At 46.4% G+C, this 17,717-nt stretch overlaps 1 protein-coding gene across 11 annotated transcripts in view; it reads left to right on the top strand.

Moving 5' to 3' along the window:
- Positions 1-17,717, top strand: part of LOC308460505 (paired box protein Pax-6-like) — a gene marked incomplete at its 3' end in the record, with an annotated part of 51,701 nt that overhangs the window by 2,894 nt on the left and 31,090 nt on the right. For 9 of the 11 annotated variants that reach the window (XR_013978574.1, XM_080977002.1, XM_080977003.1 and 6 more), the window contains exon 2: positions 6,727-6,864. Of the gene's footprint in view, positions 1-1,188; positions 1,793-5,819; positions 6,063-6,726; positions 6,865-17,717 lie in introns of those variants that run through there. The other 2 variants (XM_080977004.1, XM_080977001.1) reach the window with 2 other exon arrangements.

The following is a 17,717-nucleotide window of genomic DNA, read 5'->3' as shown; positions in this document are numbered from 1 at the left end:
AGGAGATAATCGGAAGCGAAGGAGCTGAGGGGAGGGGGCAAGGGAGAGCAGCGAAGGACAGGGAGTCAAGGCAGGCTCCCCCAATTCACCGTGGGGGCAGGCTGAGGATATATTCTGCAGAGCCAAGTATGGGTACCTAGGCAGCACCGCAAGGGGTTTTGAGGTCTCCATAACCCGTAACTGGACCCAAAGAAATATCTGGGACTCGGGGAGTCCAGGCCCCGATAGATTTGGAGACGGCTTGCTTTTGCATTTCTCAAGGGGGTGGCGGCAGTGCGTGCAGAAGGAGCAGAAGCGCGAGGGACTCTGTGCTCCAGACTTCCTCGGCAATCCGTTCCCTCCAGGCATCCTCTCGCCCACCCCTTTCCCCATGCCACTTCCACCCACCCACCCTACAATCGTGTGTGTCGCCGGGCAGATAGATCGGGCCTGACAGTCCCTGGCTCCCCCCAGGCCCCCTTCACACATGAGTCAATCTGCTTTGCATTTTTAATTGACGGCGTGTCGCAGCAACAGAAATTTGTACTTAGCTCGCCCCCCCTCCCACCCTTCCGACTCCCCAGGCCGCCATGTGGACAGCCTTCTCTTCTTCCTTATCTTCACAGAGATGCTTCCAGTTATGCTGTGCACCACGAGGTCCCTTCGTATTGCTAGAGAGCCCCGATTTTTTTTTTTACTCCCTCAGTTTTAGCCTCGCAGTGATGGTCTCTGCCAAAATGCCCAGGATGCTCTCTTTCTCTTTTCTCTGCTTGGTCCTGATGTGATAACTGCCTGCATTCTCTCATTTGGGCTTCTCAGTCCTGACCCCAGGACACTGTTGTTTTCCGCCGCCCAAAACCATCCGCTCTGATGAGCCCTCTTCAGTGCTGTTCAGTCCTGCAGCTCATTATCATTATCGTTATTTCATACCAAAACTTTAAAATACATATTTTAAAAGGATCATTTGCCTAAAGTCCCTAGCTACAGTATACCTTTAAATCATATACAGTGGTACCTTGGGTTACAGACGCTTCAGGTTATAGATTACAGACTCCGCTAACCCAGAAATAGTACCTCGGGTTAAGAACTTTGCTTCAGGATGAGAACAGAAATGGCGCGGCGGCAGCGGGAGGCCCCATTAGCTAACGTGGTACCTCAGGTTAAGAACAGTTTCAGGTTAAGAACGGACCTCCAGAACGAATTAAGTTCTTAATCCGAGGTACCACTGCATGGTCATATAAAATATCCTATTTTAAAATAAATGTGGCATAGTGGTTAGGCTGTTGGGTTAGGACCTGGGAGACTTGGGTTCAAGTCCCTAGTCAGCCATAAAGCCTGCTGGGTGACCTTGGGCCAGCCACTGTCTCTCGGCTTAACCTACCTCTCACAGGGTTGTTCTGAGGATAAAATGGTGGAACGGAGAGCCGCCCCGAGCACTTTTCAGGGAAGGTGGGGGATTTGAATGTAATAAATAAACACCGTGCTGAGAATATCCATCATTTGCATCTTACCAGTTTTCTTTTCGTTTCAATATACAGCAAGCATTCCTGTCTTCGTTGTTTGTTCTCTTCCTTCCCAAATAACATGCCATGATGTCCCCCACTTTCCTTACAGCTGATCAGTTTTAGGGAGATTATTGCTTCTTCGTGATTCCTTCCGTAGTTCTTAAGCATATTCTTTCCATTTGTCCCCACAGGGTTCATCATTAAATTCTGACCCAGTGCTAATGAGAATTACAAGGTCTCCTCTCCCACTTGGGCTGCTTGGACCATGCCTGATGTTTGGACCATCTCCTGACTCCCTTTTCTCTCTTGTAGGTTCTTTGGTCTTAACCCATCACCACCATTATTGCTGGTTTTGGGCTACTGGGTCCTTATGTGCTGTTCCCAAATAGGGATGGATAAATCTGTCAACTTCACTTTCTCTGTTTCTCATTTATCCAGTTTTGATTTCAGTTCCCCACATTTCCATGAGAATTTGCAATTATTATTTTTTAATCCGTATGAAAATCAATTAGAATTTAGTGCAAATTTATCCCAATACACACATTTTTGTGCCAAACTTTGACTAATTTACACATTTTTGCAACTTTCCCTAATGTATTTTTTGTGGTATTTTCTCCAAATGCAAAAGGTTGCACTCATCTTCCCCCTAATATATGCATTTTTGTACGAATCGGTTAGGGAGGTGTAACACAAAATTCAGAGAAGTACAATTTTCATTTTTTTAAGATTTTATGATGACGTTAAAGTCACTATCCAGTTTAAAATATGAAATAAAATAAAAAGGGGGGGGGGGAACCAGCTGTACAAAAGCAACAGGGTTCACAGACATTATCTCATAAAGCACTCAGTGAATTATATGCTATAACAAAAACTGACCTGATACAGAAATAATGCAAAGCAAATGTTATGAGCAGCAAATAAAGCCATATTTCATTGGGATTTGCCATCCCTGTAATTGGCCTGTCATTATTAGTAACACATGGCCACTAAATGGAGGCCACTAAATGAAGGCACCATGAGATAGCCTTAACTATGTCAATCTCCCAGAAATAATAATAAATATTACTGTATTGAACCAAATAGCTAAAGAAAAAACCCAAAGATTCCTTCCAGTCCTGTGCTACTGTCAAATGAGCAGCTGTTATTAGAAAAATTATAAGTTGTTTCCATATGAAGTCCGATCAAAAATTGATAAAAGACACAGCTTGGAAGTTAAAGTTGATGGTACACCTATTATTCCCAAAACTTCCTTCATTACCTCTTTCTAAAATTTGTGTACATGTTTTCAAGACTACCACGTGCACCAATAAGTCCCTCTTTCATTGCATTCTCCCCAACAAATAGGAGAGCGGACTGGAGTCAAGAACCATTGATGGGTTATTTTTAAGGCCTTTTTCTTGGATATTTGCAAGAAAGGGAGGTTTCAAAGGATAGCTGTGTTGTGGTTCATGTACTGGTATGAGACATATGAATTCAGTAGTTTCTCATTAAAGTACAAAGTCAGATTGCTTCCGCATCCCTACCAGAGTCCTGTCCTAATTGCCTACTCTTTTCTTCTTCAGCTTGTTTCCCAGACCAACCCTTTCCCTGTAGGCCAGGTTTTCCAGCTGTTTCTTGACTACAGTTCCCATCATCCCTGCACACTGGTCCCGCTGGCTAAGGATGATGGGAGTTGTAGTCCAACAGCAGCCAGAGACCCAAGCTTGGGAAACCCTGCTGTAGGCTATCTTCCTTCCTTTCGCCTCTCACAAATTTTCCAGCCTTGACCCAACTGGATTGCTGTTTCTGTTCTTTGGTTGCAAGTTGGTAGGTTCTGACCCAATGCTCTGACCCAACCTGCTTTGCCTCTCTTCTTGCTTGTTTTGTTTAACATCAGTGATTGTTAGTCAAAATGGATGCTACCAGCCATGATAGCTACTGTATGTACTATCTTCGCTGTCGGAGACAGTATGGCTCTGAATATTAGTAGCTGTAAGAACAAGATGCTGGACCAGATGGGCTTTCGGCCTGATCCAACAGGACTGCTCTTATGTTCTCATAGATACTGCCATCTTCAGAGGCAATCTGCCACTGATTACTAGTTGCTAGAGGGAGCACTGAGGAGGGTCCTAGTTACAGGCTTCCCAGAGGCATCTGGTGGATCAATTTATGGAAGTTGAATGCTACACATTACGTCTGATTTAGCACTGCTTTTCCTCTCTCAAGGTGTTCAGTCCTGACCTGATTTCCCCCCTCCCATTCACTTCCTCCCTTTTGCTCTAGCTAATTAGTTGTGATCTGTTGCTGCTGCTTGACCCGCAATTTCTGTCTTTCATCTTGAAACCATGCCCCACCGCGCTTACCTGCCTGTTGTCTCCCTTAGGCTAAGTCACGGATCTCTGGCTCTTCTCAATCAAATCCAGTAGCCTTCGCTGCTCTCCTAAGGCCCTAAGGATTCGTTCCCTCTGTTCCCAGCTTTGACTTGGGATTGAGATTTATGGATGGAAGAGTAGGACGGGAGCAAAATCTTCCCTTGGGTCTCTGGCTGAAATGGAATCTGGTCTAGCTTGTTGGTTGTCTGAATGAAGATCACGGTTTAGTCGTTTAGTCGTGTCCGACTCTTCGTGACCCCATGGACCAGAGCATGCTAGGCACTCCTGTCTTCCACTGCCTCCCGCAGTTTCGTCAAACTCATGCTGGTAGCTTCGAGAACACTGTCCAACCATCTTGTCCTCTGCTGTCCCCTTCTCCTTGTGCCCTCCATCTTTCCCAACATCAGGGTCTTTTCCAGGGATTCTTCTCTTCTCATGAGGTGGCCAAAGTATTGGAGCCTCAGCTTCAGGATCTGTCCTTCCAGTGAGCACTCAGGGCTGATTTCCTTCAGAATGGAGAGGTTTGATCTTCTTGCAGTCCATGGGACTCTCAAGAGTCTCCTCCAGCACCATAATTCAAAAGCATCAATTCTTTGGTGATCAGCCTTCTTTATGGTCCAGCTCTTACTTCCATACATCACTACTGGGAAAACCATAGCTTTTACTATACAGACCTTTGTTGGCAAGGTGATGTCTCTACTTTTTAATAGTACAATAAAATAGTACATTAAAAGAACCTAATTGTACATTAATACAATCTTTTAATAGTACATTAAAAGAACCTAATTGGTCATTACACAGGGTTGGGAATCAGCACTCCTGGTTTATCTGGGAATGACACTGAATGTTTCTTTAGTCTGCCTTTATGCAGTAGGCTCATTTCTACACACACTCTCACGGGCCTCTGTATTCTTCATCCGGGCAACCAAGAGTCATGATCAAACTTCAGGGCATATTCCAGCCAGGCAAAAAGACAAAGGAGGATGTGAAGCAAGGCTGGGACGTGGCTTAAGGAGCATCTTGAGGAATAGACAGAGAGGCCTGGATGTCTCAGGTCTGACATTCCCCACCCATGCTTTAGAAGACTTGAGTATGAGAAGTGGCGAACAAGGACTCCTAGGTTCTCAGTGAGAGCGGATTCTCTAGGGCTTATGTGGCAGTTCAAGACGGAGGAGAATGTTGCTCAGTCCACATTTTTAAGCAAATGGACCTAATTTGCAGCTCCTAGGCTAGTACATGAATCGGAAAACAGTTATCCTTTGGCTTTTTCGACCTGCCCCAAATTTTGTGATTCGGTTTTCAGCTCAGAAACCATATGAAAATGTGTATTTTTAGGACCAACTGCATTAACAGATGTGTGTGTTGGGAGCCAATATGTGCATTTCAACAAACATTTTGCGATGAAATATGTATCTATTTATGTATTTTCAATAATACTGAATTTTCGTATGGATTAAAAAAATTAACAGATAGCGGGAATGGGAGAGGAGAGGCTTAATACGAACAAACAACACGTGTGAGGTTGACGCTGGCTGGAACTAGACGGAGCCATCCATCCCTGTAATTTGGCTGGAATAAGCGGGGCCTGTGTGAACTTGGTGCTCAGAGGCTGATGGCCTAAGAAGAAAGGGGCTGGGAGCAAAGATTCCTGGCTTCTCATTTTTTCCACCCCTGCAGCCTTTGACTTGAAGGTGGAGCTCGCGCCTCTCTCTATGCCGCCTGTCCCATTTCCCCCCTCTCTCCCCATCCCCCGTAGCCCTGACCGGCTATGACAGGCTCCTTCTCTATGATTTCTGCAAGCAACGGCGCATGGTCGTATAGCTGGGGACTTCTCTCTCTTTTGCTCTCTCCCACCCCCCACCCCAGATCCATTGGAGGGAATTAAGTTCAAATCTGACACGACAACTTAGCACAAATGTCACAGCAGCATTGCATCTCTCCCCCCCCCCTTGGCGCATCCCTATCCTCCAAACCACCACCCCCCATCTCAGTGCCCAGGAATGATATTTATTCCTGTACAACGCCCGCCCAAAAGCCATTCTCAGCGCCAAAACAAGAGCGTGTGGGTATATGGGCATTAGGCGCTGCAGAAAGAGAGGCATAAAAACCCACTGTTGGGAGGCCATGTAAACAGGACGGCAACGGACCAAAGGCCGGGGCGAGATCTTCTAAAAGTAGCCACGGAGGAAAGAGGGGCATTTGAGGGGGTGCCTGACACGATGCGAGGGTAAGGAACGGAAGGGGTGGAAACTAATAGGTTTCGATGGTGGAGTGTAGCCTGGCCACTGGGTGAAAGGGGGAAGAAGGAAGCGGGCACAACGTGGTGGTGGGCACTGCCTAGACAAAGGGTGTGTCGTAGTCACATACCCAAAGGGGGTATCCTGCTAAGATTCAGGTATCGCGAAAAGAAGCTTTAAGGTCTGGGGTGCCCAAGCTGGGAAGGGAAACTAAAACTGGATAGGTGGGGAACAAAGGGAAGGTTTGGGGAAATTACGCCTGTAAGCTTCCATGCGAGGTAGGAACTTGGCTCTTGGTACTGGGGCAAAGAGGGGCAGGGGAAGAGGTTGGTAGGTCTGGGAGCAAGAGTGGGATGAAGCTGTTGTTCTCGAACTGCTTTTCTCATTTCCTAGCACAGAGGAAGCACAAAACGCCCGTCGATTCCCGAACTGCGAGACGGCTTGGTAGAGTTCCCTCTTGGGTGTGTGGACAATTTCCCTTTTCTTTCTTCCAGGCAACATAAAGCCCAGGTTGGGTTTGGCAGTGTCTCAAGATGCAGCCCAGCAGCCCAGTGAAATCCCATCGGTTCATGGCATTGAAGCAATGTGCAGGATGACAGCCCTTGAGAATATCGCTTTCTCTCGCCAGTTCACAAATGTTCTCTTTCATTGCAGATGGATCGAACCCACTTTGTTCTTAACTAACTAAGCAAGCAACTGGTACTGACCCGGATATTGCCAGGCACTGATTGTTTACCATCAAGTTCTGCTCTGTTCTGCCTGATTGTAGTTTTCAGAACCAGAGGATTCCAGGTAATTATGGTTATGTTAATTACGTTAATGACTACTGTGTATAAAAACAATCTATGTTATCTGGGCAAGGGAGTGGAATATTGGCAAAAAAATTACCAAAGAATTTCCGGGAGAAGGCAGCTGTTTCAGGGGCAGAATTTTTTGTTGGTACTCAAACACATCCAAATATGTTGTGGATCGAAGCACTTAGGAATGGATTGTGGATTCTATAGAAGCAACTACTCTTGGGACAAAGGCGAGAATGGAGCTCAGTCCAGTGGATAAACCGATTTAAGGGACTAGGACTGGGGGAGACATTGCTGTCCCCTATATCCTCGGAATGGGGAGGATATATGCTTGAGGAAGTGAACTGTTGTATAACCTCAAATCCCATGCTTTGTTTCTGCTCAAAATGCTGTTATTGTGTGATTCCCTTACGCCATGCTTACTTTTGCTCCGTCAAACCTTTCCCTGATTGTGTCCGTAATTCAAACCCTGCTCTTTCCTTCCCAAATTTCCTCATCTTAGGTCTGAAAGGATCCTTTACTTCCATATTACTGTGCAATGGGACAGGGAGGGCAGCCATTTTGGGTGTGTGTTTATCAGTCTGGGAGCAACCCTCACCCTTGCTAGTGTGGACTGCTACAGTTGAGTTTGTGTGTGCGAGTGTTGGGAAGCGGGTGGCCGGCTTCCCAACTGAGGGTGAAGAAAGAGGTTGTCTGTTCTGAGGAAAATGGCCGTATGAGGTTTTGAGGTACCTTTGTGAGATGGAACTCTTGAATCCAGAGCTCCTATGGGTTTCAGGTGGGGGTTGAAGGAAGAAGACGAGAAACCTGAAAAGTGAAATCCCTACGACTTTTTAAACGATATATGTGGGGATAGATGAGTGTTTCCATGTATACTTATAAAAGGGATGTTGTGTGTTTTCCAAAAATGGTGTGTGTGTGTGTGTGTGTGTGTGTGTGTGTGTGTTGCCCTTGTGTGTCACACGGGCGAGCATTTTGTTATCACCTCAGTGGGTATGTTCGCACATGATGGAAGGCAGGCATGTAAGTCACTGAGAAAACTATGCAATTTGCGTAAGTTTTGGCTTTGGCAGCATGTACCGGAGTCTCTCTGTGTCTTTATATAACATCTGCAATAGGTTTGTTCAGAGCGGCTGCCATAACAAGCGCATGCAACATGGCGGGGGCTTAAATGGAAGAGGCTGCTACGTTTCTGAATGCGTGCATGAGGTAAACCTTGAGGTGTGCCTGTTGATTTTGTACCGATAACGGGGCTCCCAATCGTCTCCCATGGAGGTGCAGATGAGGCCCATTCCTTCTTAGCTTGAGCAGCGTTTCTGCCTTGGCACCGTTATTGATGCACTAAATGGTCTCTGCCTTCAGACCATTTAGTGCATCAATAAAGGCTTGTGTGTGAGGAACACACATATAAAGAAAAAGGCGTGTGTGTTCCTTTGCACATTCTGCCCCTCAAAGAGGTCAAGTCCTAGGACCAGCTGACTTTCGAGATGCAGACTTAAATTCTGGATATGTGCGCACACAGTCTAGGCTCTGCATTATTGAATCTGCTTCTGTGATATAGGATAACTTTGCCACAGCAGAAAAGGAGAGAAGGGCAATTCCAAGAATGGTCCGTGGGGGGGGGGGTCCGTGATGTAGATCCAATCTCTCCAAAGCTAAGCAGCCTGGGCCCAGCCTGTACCTAGATGAAAGACCAGCCGGCAAACCCATCTCTGCTGCCTTGATTGTAGTGGAGGCAGGGCAGGAAATATAACGACAAATATGTTTCAGTGTATCTGAAGAAGTGTGCATGCACACGAAAGCTTATACCAAGAACTAACTTAGTTGGTCTTTAAGGTGCTACAGGAAAGAATTTTTTACTTCGACAAATAAATACATCCTGAAGACTAGTTATTTGCTTTTATTCCTGATTGAAACCTTAAATTCTAAAATATGGACCCAGACAGCAATGCAGCAGAAAGCCTGTGGATTTTGCGGGTGTTTGTGTGACTGCTGTTTCGATATTATTGTGTATCACGTCAGTTTTTTGCATTGTGTGCCATGGAGAAGCTGTGGTGGTGCATATCAGGTGTGGCCTGTTCCTGGATGGGTGTGCCCAATGCATTCTGGGATATTCCCCATGATTTGGTACCCCAGCAGCAGCAGCAGGGCAGTTCTGACCATGCCTACTCAGAAGTATGGCCTACAAACTTCAATGGGGCTTATAAGCAAAGTTAGGCTAGCCTTCTAAATTTCCAACGCCAGCCAGATGCCCTTTGGAAGCCTGCAGGCAGGGCATAGAAACAATAATAGTCTGTTGTTGCTCCCAGCAAGCGTTATTCAGTGACAAGCTGCCTCTGAACCTGAAGGGTACATCTAGCCATTGTGGCTAGTAGCCTTATCCTACAGAAATCTGACTCATCCCCATTTGAAGCCATCTAAGCTAGTGGCCATCACTGACCATGGGTGTTGCTCAGGAGTGGCCCAAGGTAGCCTGAGCCCCACATCTTTTACATTGGATATTTGTTTCATAGCATTTAAAGGCAAAAAAAGAAACCCTTTGCTTTCAGAGTAGCTCGGCTCACTGCAAATTGCAATGCAGCTGAGACCACAGCTACACTCTTAACATGCCCAGAGGTGAAGACAGGGGGGAAATTCAATTCAGTTCCCATTAAAGGTGAACGTACTGGGTTGGCACTTCCCCCAACAAAACATGAAGCGAAACACCATGAACTTTCGCAATTTGCAGTTCTCCAAATTTTGCAATGCGGTCTCCAGCCCAATGTATACAAAAACACCAGGGTAAAGTGTGAAGAAAATGAATGCATATATTAGTGAAAATAACAGACCAAAATGCATTATATTAGGGGAAAGTGCTTTGCAAAAAAAATATGTAATAGACACATTTTTGTATGCAATTTTTCTCCATAAGGAGGAATTTACACTAAAATGCTGGTGAATTTTCACGATTTGGATTCCACCCCCCCAAACAAATCCACAAACTGATGTTGAGATCTAAACTTAGGATTGGGAAAAATTTGAAATGGAGAGAAACCGAAACTGACAGATTTGCCCATCCCTATCTACAGGCAGATTTATTGGTTGATTAATTACATTTTTATCCCACCTTTCCTCCAAGTAGCCCAAAGAGGCATGTGTGCTTCTCCTCCTCTCTATTTCAGGATGACCCTGCAAAGTCTACCCACCAACCAATTTGTGTCTGACTTCTTTTTAAGTACCTGGCAATACCCCAACTGCCACGGCATATTGAGACAGAGAATTCTGCAAGCTGATGTTCTCCTTGACCTTTTGTAAGAAAGGGTCCCGTTTACATTCTCAGCGAGGCAGGTGGTGCTGTTGGTGGTGGTAGGAAGGGGAGAAAACATATAGCAGCGCCTGGAGGCATGATTTTGATAGCCTAGAATACAAAAGGTGGATGAAGGGAAAGTCTGGCGAGATGAACAATAGCAGGGCTGCCACAAAATTTTGACGCAATCCAATGACTTTTCTCTTTGAAAGCATACCAAAAACCAAAATTTTTGATCCCCCCCCCCCCGCAAAGGTGGATGAAGATCGAGCACAAGAATGATACTGAAAGGTTGATAGAAACCAGTTTCAGGGTGTAGAATTTGCTGTTGGATAATGTGGAGTCATATATGCATTATTTTCTTTGTCCTGGCTTCTCCAATCTGAAATTACACGTGTGACTTAAAAATGTAGCAGTTCCATTGCTTTGCTGTGCAGTTAAAGACATTTGTGTGTGTCTGTTTGCAAGGTACAGGGGGAAGCCTCCTTTATTAGTTAAGAAAAATATAGCTCAAAAGTGGGGGGGGGGGGAGGGAAGCCCTGCGAACAACAAGACACTGGCGTGATTATTTGGTGCAATGAGTTTTTATCCATTCTGAAGTGCTAATGATGCAGGCATGTAATATTTCTGTTTGGAAAAATTAAACAATAAATTTTGAAGCAGAAACTCTGAAATACCCTGTCTTTCAGGGGATCGGACAAATTTTACATGAGGTTGTGTCTTTCCTCTCTTATTTATAACCCTGATGTTTTTCTGATTCTGTACTGCACTCATGTTCATCATATTTTTGGTCCATTTTGTATCCCTTTGCTTTTTGATTTGGACTATGGCATATCATAAAGTATTATGAATGCGTTGCCTGCTGTAGCTGCGCTTTTGCATTTGTGTTGCTCCTACTCAGTGAGCTATGCATTATTACTCTGTGTTAAACTGAGTTGTAATGGATATTTTTTCATCTATATGCTATCAGGTTCTGTTAGCTGCTGTTTGTCTGGTATGCGACGTTTATCAGTCCGAAAACATAGCAACTTTCAGATGAATGAATCCCATTCTTGTAATTTTCCTTTTGCATTTGTATTTTCAAATTGCTTTCATCTTATCCCAAGAGGTTTGTCTTAAGTGCATTGTTTCAAAAGGTTCAGATAGGAACGAATGCAAACTTGCTTGAATTGACTAAGCTTTCTGCTGATTTGATTTGTGATTTCCATCTGTCGCTTATGGGGCTATATTGCACATTCATCAACACTGATTCATCAATATTCTTAATTTTACTGTGCCTTTTATTTTGCTTTCTTGCTCTTTTACAATAGCACGCTTCAAGCAACATAGCCTCCAAACTCAAAATTTCTGTATAGCTCAGAACTTGGTTAAATCCCTCAGATTGCCCCCAGAATAGCCAGACTAGATGTTATTGCAAGAGATCTGTAACCAGCATCTCCTTTAAAAGGGGGGGGGGGGGCTTCTTGAGAATATGGGGGTCTAAATTTGGACAGGACCACCCCTGAAGCTGCTATTTGCCATGCAGGTGAAAACATACAGGTTGTCCCTCCCCTTGTCTGACCAAAGGTACTTTTCACATAGAGAAAATAGAGATTGTTTTCAACTTGGCAGAACAGCATGAGGATACGATTAAGCCCCTCCCCTAGTGCCGTGGTCCCGATCCAATTCCCAGGCCTTCCCCGATGGCTGTTTTGGACTCCAACAAGCAAAGAGAAACTGTTGGGGAGCCTGATCTCTAGGAATGGAGGAGAAATTTGATTCCGTTCGCACTGAATGGCAAACTTTCGGGATTCGCACTTTCTGAAATAATGTGCGAAGTGAAACACAGCCATCCGTCGAAAAATTCATACTTCTCCCTTCAAAGATGGTGGTGATTGTGATTTTATTGTTTATTAAATTTGTGCACCGCTCCTCCACCCGCAGATCTCAGGGTGGCTTACAACATTAAAAACACGGCACAAAAACACAAAATGCAGGATAAAAGCAAGAACAAAAAAACAACAAGCCAGTAAATAAAGATGCGGAACATGCTGGCAACATCCGCTAACTGCTACTTGGCCCAGGCTGAACAGAGCTGCTCCAATAGGGGTACAGTTTCCTCCAAGAGAACTCTGGTCAATCAAGGTTCATGTCCCTGGCTGGGAATTGTTGCTTGTGCACATGACATTATCAAAGACTCACATGTTCCTTCTAGGCTGGGGGTGTGTGTGTGTGTGTGCAGGGATGTACCTCCAAGCCCATCAGCCTAACCCAGCCTTCCAGCCCTATCCATTTGGCCTGAGACACCGTTTTGGGCAAGCAACACCCACCTGCCCTACAACTGACACCAGGTGTGGGGCAGGTGAAGGTAGGGATTGGCGAAACAAGACTTTGTAGGGAGTCCTTTGTAAAGTCCTTTGCCAGCCCTGTGCTTGGTAAGCCTCCTCCTATATTCGGTATGAATTGTCATGTGTGCAGTCATGTGTGCAGCATATGCCCTGACCGTTGTGCCAATGTGTGTCTGGCGGATTTGTGTTCTCTGCATGTCGCTGTGAGGCACATTCTCTTGCGATGCGTGTATATAGGCTTTTCCTAAATACAGGGTGCGTGCAAAGGACTTTCTGATCCTTACTTCGCTTTTCACATACTAATTCGGCTGGCTTCGCCCTGCCAAGAGGTGCAGTGAGCTGCCGTTGTGACCCCCCACTTACTTGGGATTAATCCCTGCTGAACTCAGCAGGATTTGCTTCTGAATAGGCACTGTTAGCGTTGCAGCCTTAGATCGCCAAAGAAGAAGAAGAAGAAGAAGAAGAAGGAGGAGGAGGAGAAGAAATCAAGATTTTTAAAATTTATAGCAGATGCCTTTTTTTTTATTTCTGCCTTGGGCAGTAAAATTCCCTTGGTCCGCCCTGTCAATTCTTCCAAATGTATGCTAATTTAAAATAACTATATAAGTCATTTATATGGGTCACCTGATACTTCGGGCAGCTCACATCGTAAAACGATAAAACACAAAACCATAAAGCAACAAACTGCAGCATAAAAGATAGGCAGCAGCGAGCGAGAAGTGAGCAACAGAACCAGTTTTACAGCCGGACTATAAATACACAACATGTAAACAGTGGTTCAAAGAGAAGTTAAAACCAAGCCAGGGACACTGTGTGTGCATTATGGATTGCTCCCTCCTGGCATCTGAGGTTGAAAACTTTGCCCAGAGGCAAGAAGCAAACATTTTAAACTTGGCCGCGAGTCTGAAGCCGTCAAGGGGGAGAAAGAAACCTCAATGTACGGAGGAAGTGCTATTGTCAAATCTGCAAAGGAGCCGTATTCAAAATACTTGCTACCCTTTACATGTGCTTTGTAAACTGAGTACATTTCTTATTTGTGAAGCCCAGTGTGGTATCCTGTGCCTTTGGTCGCTTCCAAACGACCTCTTTATCGAGCATTCATCCTGATTTGTATGCACAATGTTTGCAGGCAGGTTAGACGAGGTCGGTGATTTATTGAGCATTCGTTTGTGAGCGGAGCTTAAGGTGATGTCGCGTCAAGCAAATGTTACCCCGAACTTTGCAGTGTGTTTCCTCATCGCTTTTCCTATTGTGGTAAAAAAAAAACAACCACCCCCGGGGTGTGTGTGTAGGAAGCACTTTCATTGCACGGAAACTCCGATTCACCTTTAATTGCCCAGCCTGAATTTGCCTGCGTGTGATTGAATTCAACCCGAAAACAGCGACTGTCTGGAAGCACCCTATGTTGTGTAATGTGTTTTGGCATCCGCATGCTATGGTATCCACCTAACACTGTAGTCTGGGTTGGGGAATATGACACAATGTGTTTTTCTCTGTATGCTGAGTCCTCAGTGCGCAGATGTGGTAGTGACTTCAGAGCAAGGGTGTACAACCTTTCTGCTTTGTTTTGTTGCAATGGCCGCTATGAGCTGGGCCCAAACCAGTGGTGGTGAAGACCAGAACCAAAAGCACATATGAGACCACTCCTTCCTCCTTTTTCTTGCTTTTTCTGACATTCCTTTTTCTCTGTCCGTCTCTTCCCTTTACACCCTGCAGGGGAAGGACAGATCTTTCACTTGCTGACAAGGGGGCTGAGGGCCCCCCCAAGTTTCAAGGAGGGGGGCTGGGTCCCCTCAATATTTTGCAGCAACATGTGCACACTTGTGCATGCACGACATGCGCACGTCACACAGCATGTGTGCGTGTATAGGACGCGAGCATGTCGCACGCACTGGGTGCCTCAGTCGTGGGGACAGGCTGGCTTGCCTGCTTACTGGAGCCTTGCGCTGAAAGCTTGCAGAAGGCCACATGGAATAAGCCCAGTGTTGGGTATGCACACTGCTGTGACGCACCTGTTCAGGAATATGGCTGTGAGCTTTCTGTAACTGGCGGCCGGTTTGTTTCCAGGACTATTTCAAGGTGCTCATGCTAGTTTTAAAACTGTACAGTACATGACTTAGGCCCCAAGATTGGAAAGACCTCTTCATTCCCTACAGCCCCTCCCAGGTTCAGCAGAAAGGGGGGGGGGGTCCTCTTGGTAGTTTGTTTGTTTATTGAATTTATATACTGCCCTACATAAATTCAATACAGCCCTATGGGGGACCCGGGTGGCGCTGTGGGTTAAACCACAGAGCCTAGGACTTGCCGATCAAAAGGTCGGCGGTTCGAATCCCCACGACGGGGTGAGCTCCCGTTGCTCGGTCCCTGCTCCTGCCAACCTAGCAGTTCGAAAGCACGTCAAAGTGCAAGTAGATAAATAGGTACCGCTCTGGCGGGAAGGTAAATGGCATTTCCGTGCGCTGTTCTGGTTCGCCAGAAGCGGCTTAGTCATGCTGGCCACATGTCCCAGAAGCTGTACACCGGCTCCCTCGGCCAGTAAAGCGAGATGAGCACCACAACCCCAGAGTTGGCTGCGACTGGACCTAATGGTCAGAGGTCCCTTTACCGTTATACCGCCCTATACCCAGAGGTCTCAGGGCAGTTCAGAGAAAAGATCACAATATATAAAATCAGAATAAGAACAATAACCCAATAATAACCTCCACCAAAAAAGAGCCACATTTTAAAAGGGTAAAAGGATGTCGATCAGGTCAACCAAAGGCCTGGTTAAAAATGAATGTTTTTGACTGGCGCCTAAAGGTATGTAATGAACAGGGCTGTCTTACCTATAGGCGCTAGGGGTGTGGGGCACGCACCCGGGCGCCAGGCTCTCAGGGCGCCAGGCCAAGAGTATGGGGCCCGAGAGTTGAGTCTGGGGAAGAGCCCACCTGCCTGCCGATTGGAGCGCTGCGGCAGGCTCTTCTGCTGCGGGTGGCTCTGCGCCGCGAGTTTGGGGGCAACCGAGCCAGCGAGATGCTGAGGTGGCTGGCCAGCTCTGCTCTCCTGCGTGACTAGGACTGGGAAACCGGGGTGTGTGTGTGTGTGTGTGTGTGTGCCGGGCGGATCTTTGCACCCCGGCACCGCGTATGCTTAAGACAGCCCTGGTAATGAAGGCACCAGGTGAACTTCCCTGGGGAGAACATTCCACAGACAGGGAGCCACTGCAGAGAAGGCCCCTTCTTGTGTTGCCACCCTCCGGACCTCTCAGGGAGGGGACACATGAAGGTGGGCCTCAGAAGTTGATCTCAGTGTCCAGGTAGGTTCATATGGAAAGAGGTGGAAACCTCCCTTAGAGTTTTGGGGTGCTGGTGGCCCAGGAGATGGCATTCTCTGTGGCAGCCCCTGACTTCTGGAATCCCCTCCTGGCTGAGGTTGCATCTGGCTTCTTCACTATCAATGAACATTGAAGACACACCCCTTTACCCTGGCCTATGACACCTGTGATGTGTGTTTTCAGGGCCCACCCTATTCCTGCAACTGTCATCTGTTTTAAAATTCTGAAATTTAAATTGCTATAATCACCCACCCCCAACAGGATGTGCTATGGAGGGTGGGGTGGGAGGTTGATAATAATAATGGTCAAGAATAGATATATAAAGTGATGGAGTCAATCTCTTGGCTCTCCTCTGATGCTCTTGAACAAAGTTCATAAAAACCTCAGCTCAGCCGGTTAGAGCGTGGTGCCGATAACGCCAAGGCAGTGTTAGAAACTGAAATATGAAAGCTAGCAGCTAAATGGCACCTTAAGCCAGGGTTCAGCAACCTTTTTCAGCCGTGGGCCATCCACCGTTCCTCAGACCTTGTGGTGGGCTGGACTATTTGGACTATTTTATTTGGGGGGGGGGGGTGAACGAATTCCTATGCCCCACAAATAACCCAGAGATGCATTTTAAATAAAAGCACAGTAAAAACACCAGGCAGGTCCCACAAATAACCCGGAGATGCATTTTAAATAAAAGGGCACATTCTGCTCACGTAAAAACATACTGATTCATGGACCATCCACGGGCTGGATTTAGAAGGCAATTGGGCCGCATCTGGCCCCCGGGCCTTGGTTTGCCTACTCCTGCCTTAAACCTAGGTTATGGGCGCAACAACGGAATGTCTAGGCGCGCTTTTTTATAACAAGAATACAAAGCTGAAAATGAATGAACTGCAGCTAAAACTTTTTCACGTGCTCTAGTCCTTCCCCTGCTCACCCCCCTAATATTCTTAAGAGGGTCTCTTCTCCAGTCTTCATAGAGTACCTGGAAGTGGGGAGGCAGAAAAGGGTCCTCCTTTCCTTCTACTCTGCAGTTTTAATTTGAAATCTTAGGTACAGTACTGCCCCCAGAGCTCAGAAACTGCTCGCACTAATGAGATTCCCTGTCGCAAAATGCGCCTAGAACAACGGGAGTTTTGAACGCTGCACCAAGGTCGTGGGTTCAATTCCTGCATTGCAGGGGGTTGGAGTAGATGGGGTCCTTTCCAACTCTACAACTCTATGATTCTAAAGTAGAGGGGGATTCTTTAAACAAGGTGCAAAAGATCCTCAGATTAGGTGCAGCAAACGTTAACACTTAAGAATAAAATACTTAAAAGTGTGCTGCCGGCCTTGGTGCAAGATCCTCGGGGCAAGACTGCTGGGTAGCTGTACTCACCCTTTTCCATATTGACTTGAGATCAGTGGTTTGTTTGAACTAGAGTCAGAAATACTTGTTGGCAAGGCAAAGACGGGCCTTACTGGCTGCCAATCACAGGGGCTGTTGCTGCACAACCTTATTCCTTTCTGCACCTGTACAGGAAAGCCAGAGGCTCACACTACAAGCAGCCATCAGGGGTGGACTTTGGGGTCTCAAATTTCAGGGGTGCCCTGGGTGATGCCAACTTTTGCTGCCCCCCACCTTCCATTCTACATCATAGTTGTGGCATCCCCAGTGGTGCCCCTGATGCTCTGTGCCCAGTGCGGCCAAACTGGTCATGCTCCCCTAAATCTGCCTCTGCAGCCATTGTCAGGTACCCGATCAGAATTGGGATCCTGGCATGGGGTGGTGTAACATTTTACCCACAAACACACACACACTGTGGTCCCAAATCTGGATTGTGGGGCTCACATTTGCTGCAATTAGAGTCTCCCCACACATGTGATTGCAGGCATGGAGGTCCCTGTGTGGATTTGGGGACACGGGGTGGGGGGTGTCCCAGTCTGGGTCCCAG

Source organism: Podarcis pityusensis, assembly GCF_964106645.2.
Source record: "Podarcis pityusensis genome assembly, chromosome: 13".
Taxonomy (NCBI): Eukaryota; Metazoa; Chordata; class Lepidosauria; order Squamata; family Lacertidae; genus Podarcis; species Podarcis pityusensis.
The sequence above is the reverse complement of the archived record's forward strand: the minus strand, read 5'-3'. Positions and strand labels throughout refer to the sequence as shown.